This window comes from Myotis lucifugus, unplaced genomic scaffold (genome assembly GCF_000147115.1).
Source record: "Myotis lucifugus unplaced genomic scaffold, Myoluc2.0 scaffold_221, whole genome shotgun sequence".
Classification (NCBI taxonomy): domain Eukaryota; kingdom Metazoa; phylum Chordata; class Mammalia; order Chiroptera; family Vespertilionidae; genus Myotis; species Myotis lucifugus.
In genome coordinates this window covers 35,961-42,170 of record NW_005871269.1, presented here as the reverse complement: position 1 = coordinate 42,170, position 6,210 = coordinate 35,961, and positions in this window count along the sequence as shown.

The window sequence follows — 6,210 nt, the reverse complement described above, 5'->3', positions numbered from 1 at the left end:
CCATCAACTAACATTAACAGCCATCGGCATCAGAAAAGTTTCCAGGTGAAACCTTGCCCTTCAAATCGATGACTTCACCTGTGTTTTTCTTTTTGGCAGAAAAGAACTGCAAGCGGGCACTCTTTCTATTTACCCTTGACACAGTTAGGAGTCACCACTATGTAATACTTTATTTTCATCAAAACTGTCTTTAGATTAGTATTTTTGCATCATTTTTCCTAACCTTCATAATTTTTACAATTCTTCTCTACTAAGCCTAATTTATAAATCCTTGATGTTGCTCTTAAATTATGGAACCTTATGACTAATCATGACGCCAGTATGACAACTGACCACACCTGAATTACAGCCTCGAACCTAACCCTCTACTCCCTCTTTATGCACCCATCTGTGGCCCTTACCTTTCAGGAAATCATACTTCTTTACTCACTCACATTAATCTTGGTTCCCTATGACTCCTGTATCTTTCTCTCTTTCTCAGTTTGCCCAATGCATTTGAATAGGTGTCTTACCTACTAGGAGCCACTCTCCGCTTGGCCTTATGGAACCTCCGTCTGTTTATTCCAACACCACGTCCAGTTTTCAAGTCCAGGTTGGACCCAAGGTTCTCACCACCAACACCCCCAGCTTACTCGAATTTGGCCAGTTTAATGAGCATTTCTCCATCTCCTGAATGTGAATGTTCAAAAACACTAGACTCCTGCCCCCAGCAACTTAGGCGTTGCATAACTGACTACTACTTGGGTTGGGAGGGAATCCTTCCTAATTGCTACTAGACTGTGAACAGAATTCACAATCACAAGACAGCAGAGTCGCAGAAATGCCCTGGGCACACCCACAGGCATTTATCCTCCTGTGAAAAGTGTGAACAGTGGGTGCAGCATTATCTCCAGTCCCTGGGAAGGTCAAGTTCCTGAGCTTCGCTTTACGGTTATAATCCCACACTCACGGGAACTCAGAATGGGGGAGGCACCACTGGAGATCATTCAGAAACTCCGGACCTGCATTGGCTTACCCAAAAGCAATTTATATTTTCAGTTTAAATAGGAAACAGGGGCAATGGTTGGACCTCCTCTTACCACTCAGTATTGCAGCGCATTTACTTCCTTGTGTGGTAGGTTGGGTGGGAATTGTAAGGTTGTTGATTGGCGTCCTGGCCCAGGAAAATGGGCGCCAGTTACCAACAGGATGGGCACATGCTCCTGCATGCTCACATACGGGGTTGCCCAGTCCTTCATCATGGACCTGTGGGTAACTAGGGCCTTGGGACTGACAGGGTTCAAACTCAATTAACCAAAAGAGAGTATTTTTAAAATCATGTCATACACACAGAAAGAATGAATGGAGTCTGGATCCCTGAATAAAATTATGTTAAGGATGAAATTACATGCATGTGTTAAGGGTAGATAATTCCTTGGCATTTAATTAAACAGATCTTCAATTCTTCTCAAGATAAAACTGAAGGATATTGGATGCCTTTTGGGGTTTTAATTTTTTAATAATTGCACTTTATAGTACTTCACAAGAGACAATTGTCTTAATTAAAGCCATAAAATACCAATAATGCATATATTCAGGGCTTCTGAATATAGTCAGTTAATAAGCAGTCCATGAGTGATTCCTGTTTTGTATAGTTTGTTGTAAATTGGAGTCCTATTTTTTATTGCATAACATTACTGTCCTAGACAACCCTAATCTACATAAGTTTTAGGTGTGTACTTTAACAAAACTCTGAAGATCAAAGAAAGTATTCATTTCACAAAAGCATTCTTCATTTTCAAAATAGCTTGTTACACGGATCCTTTAAGTGGCAAGTTCTGATACTGTATTGAAAATCTTCCTTTTTTTAAATTATAGATGTACTACTTTTCAGGAATCCATTTGTTATGTAATGCAAGGTTCACCCACCTGGAGAGTGAAATGGATAATTAGCAAGTATATAACTGGGAAATTTAAAGTTTATTTCTGTGTTTATAGAAATATAGTATGGGTCTAAGAAGTTCCCTTATAAAAATGGCAAAGAGAGATACACAATTTATCAATAACTTCTTGATTTTAAAACCTTCCATGGGAGGGCATATAAAACTGCACACTTCAGAATGCATTAGGTTTTTCTCCCCTTTCTTCTAAAATACATAATTTCTGGCCTAGTAAAATAGACTTACATGTACACACAGGTGTCCCCACTACTAAAAACTCTGGTGTTTCACTTTACCATGCCTGTTTATGTAATTTGAAAGTGAAAAGAATAACTAAAAGCCAATTAATAGCCTAGAAATATTCACCACAACTGGGTAACTAAATTACTGATATAGAATAAGTATGTATGTTAAATTGGACGGCCCCTTTGATTTTCCGCATAAATGGCCATTTTCCCTGAAGAAAGAGTGTCTGGACCCAGTGCCAGTGATGTTCTTGTTAGGACTGTGTTGTGGTCTGAAGGGTTTCTCCAAAGAAACTCGCCCATCTAGAAAAGGGAGTCTCTGTCGGTGTACTGCCCTGCTGAACCCTGCATACAAGTCCATATGTGCCCTGCGACTAGCCTAGATGTCTCTAGCTCGAGTTTTAAAAACTCTAGAAGTGCCCGGCAAGTGTGGCTCGGTGGTTGAGTGTTGACCTAAGAATCAGGAGGTCACGGTTCCCCAGTGTGGGACGTGCAGGAGGCAGCCGATCAATGATTGTATCTCATCATTGATGTTTCTCTCTCTCTCTCCCTCTCCCTTCCAATCTGAAATCAATAAAAATATTTTTTTTTAAACTCTAGAAACAACAACTTCCAACTCCATGCAATCTGTGTTCTCAAAGAGCCATCTATATATATAAAAGCCTAAGCGACCAGATTACCGGACAACCGTTTGACCAGTCACTATGATGCACACTGACCACCAGGGGGCAAATGCTCAACACAGGAGCTGCCCCCCTGGTGGTCAGTGCGCTCCCACAGTGGTAGCGCCACTCAGCTGACCAGGATGAATGGGGCCGGGATGTGTGGGAGCGGCTCCTCCCCGGATCCCCGCAGACCACTCTGAGGGACCCCACCAGTGTATGAATCGGTGCACCAGGCCTCTAGTCAAAAATAAGAGTGAAAGCTACCTTCCTGCCGTCATGAAGTTGCTGCTAGCCCTAAAGAAAGATAAATTTTACATTTGTTCTTTGCATATTTTTAAAACAGACATGTCAACATTGACCTCAACATAGATATTTGCCCTAGATCACGTAAACTGTTTGTTGGACAGGTGACATTAAAAATCTCAGAATGCCATTTTTGTAAAGGATCTTTTTAGGGATAGATGTCATCTGATGCTTCCCTTGCTCGCCTCCATTTTCAAGAAGCATTTGAGCACCTATCTTTATCCCGACAGGAATCCACTTGATGCACTTTCAAATTATTTTTGTCACTGTCTGTGTGTTTTGTTTATTATGAACCGTTTTCACGGGATGACGAATTGTATGGAGACTCTACGTCAGTTGATTCTTGTGAATATGTCTGTACATAGACTGAGCACTGTATTTATTTGTACATAGGCTGTTTGGGATAATGTGTTTCTGTCACCTGGTCTTCACTCTGATAAAGGGTGTTTCTTCACTGTGTTCATGTTACACTTTCCACACTCTTGTGCTTCTACTACTGGTAATCAACATAGAATATCACTCTATGTAACTAAGTCTCCTCCGTGTGAAATATAACAGTAATAAAATTGACTCCAAATAGTGTTGTTGTTGTTGTTTGGAATAATCCTTGCCTTCAGCTAATCAGGACTCCCAGGAACTCAAAAATTGATACACAGTTGTGGACGCTTCACTGTGAGAATTCAAAAGAACAAAAGGGCAAACAGGGGTCACCGTTAGTTATAACCACCATTTATTCCCTGCATGCTTACTCGTGTCACTTGAGCTTCTAAATGTCTGAGGGAACCTTCTGCACTAAAAGGATGTCTCTAACAATTGGATTTTAATTCATTAAATATATTGAAATTGTAAATTCAAAAGCCTAGTGTTCCCTAAGCCTTTAAGTTCATTTTAGAAGTCTTATTATAAATCTAATGCTTTTATGCAAAAATAAGAATTCACAGCCACTTCTTTGATTATATTCAACTCACCGAGAAGTTTAAAATATTAAATTCTAAATAATTAACCCAATTTATGAATTACATTTTCCCAGGCACTTCTTAAATTTTACACATTTAACATACCTAATTCTCTCAACCACTCCAAAAGCCTGGCAGACAAACCAAAAAAACAAACAAATAATCTTCCTATGCACTTAACCAATTTCTATTAATCTGGTAAACAAATAAAATATAGTAAACCAGGTTACCTTAAATGATATTTAAATATCATTTACAAACTTAATAAAAGTCACTATGCCTTTAAAACTAATATTATGAGTCTAGTATAAATTTCAAATTGTAATTAGATTATCCAATAAGCCAGATTTGTTTCAAACACCTTAAACTGCAAAGACAACATATCCCAATGATTATAAAACATACCTGAACCACATCAAAGTATTCATACTATAATTTGATTTACTTCATTATCTCTATCTTTCTATAATGTCTTCCTCAGCTTTGAAAAGTCACTCAACTAATGAGCAGATTTACCATCTCTGACAGGATAAGATGATTGAGCCCAAGGCGCAATATCATTATTTATCATTTAAAGAATCAATAGCAGAACGTGGCGCGTGGTCCCTACACACTACCAAAACAGCCTACTGGAGCCAAGGGAAGTCATGTAGCCCTCGGGCTTTAAGTCAGATCTATCTCCTGCCCAGGCCTTTCAGCTGGAGTCTTTTGCAATCCAATGGGCATCATTACAGTTACTTTTTTTTTATTGACATCTCTTTCAAAGTGTTGTCTCCTTGTTTGAGTAGGTGAATTCTATAACCCCGCCTGGGTTACAGCCGGTTGTTCTGTACTACCGGAGTATGCAACTAATCTCTTCAGTGCTTGATTGGATTCTTCATCCTATTTATAGTTTTCTTGTCTATTCTGACCACAGTTCCAAACATTTTATTAATGCTAAGTGTTTTGCATGCATCATTTCATTTAATCTTCACAAAAACTCACTGGGTTGGGTACCCTTCTTAGTTTCCATTTTATAGACAGAAATATGAGGCCCGAAGTGGTTAAGTGACATGCATAAGGTCATGCAGTAAGTGTCAGAATTTTAAATTAAACCTGAGCTTTTCTGTTAACCAAATTTGAGGACACATAGTCAAGTTTTTTAAAAGTTTGAAATCCACACTCCTCTCCTCTCCCTTCCAAAATGAATCCCACTTCTCAGAGAAATAGATTTATGAACTACTTTATATTTAGGGAAAAGGTACGAGACATTTTGACCCTGCATTCAACCCAATGATATAAAAACTCTGGAGTTTGCCCCTAATGATATCTTCAATGTTTGAAAATGTCAACATTTTCCTCAGCATGATATTAATGCTTATTTCAAGCCATATTCATTAGGTTGATCAAAATCCTTGATTAGTTATCTATAGAGAACATTATTTTTCCCTCTTTATTTTATTGAAATTTTCATGGAAACATTACTTTTTGTGTGAATTTTAAAACAGGAACTCAGTTCATCACTTAAGTTTTGTTTTTGTATGCATATCAAAATTTTTATGAATCACAGTTGTTATTGGGAATCTTTCTACTGAGCCCAGTGTTGACTGGTACAATTTTACAGACCTAGACTTCACCATGAAAATTTAAGTTTTCCATCAGTATTTCATTCACAGCTCTGTAACAGATTTCACTCTTTGGATATTATATTGCTAAAGAAAAGGCCATAGTATACCCTGGAATGGCTGTATTTTCCCAGAACGCCTGCATCTTTTTTGAAGGACTGGTTTTTAAGCTTGACCACAGTGAAGATTTATGGCAGTGATAACACCTGGGTTTCTAGAGCACATCAGCCCTTGTTTATTTTTTTCCTACTGCCAATCTTTTCGAATTCCATTTTCTAAACTTATTTCTGATTTTAGTCTCAGCTTAAAGTTGTATGTTACTAAAATCATGAGAAGTCTCTACTGAAACAGCAACCAAAAAAATCAATTGTGATATGATTGATTGACTTATAAAATGTTAAAGGAAAACATTTCACCTGAGTAATTTTTACTACATGTTATCATGGTATAATTTGTAAAAATAAAAATGAACGACACAAGAAAAACATTCACACAACTACTTATGTTACCAATTGGCC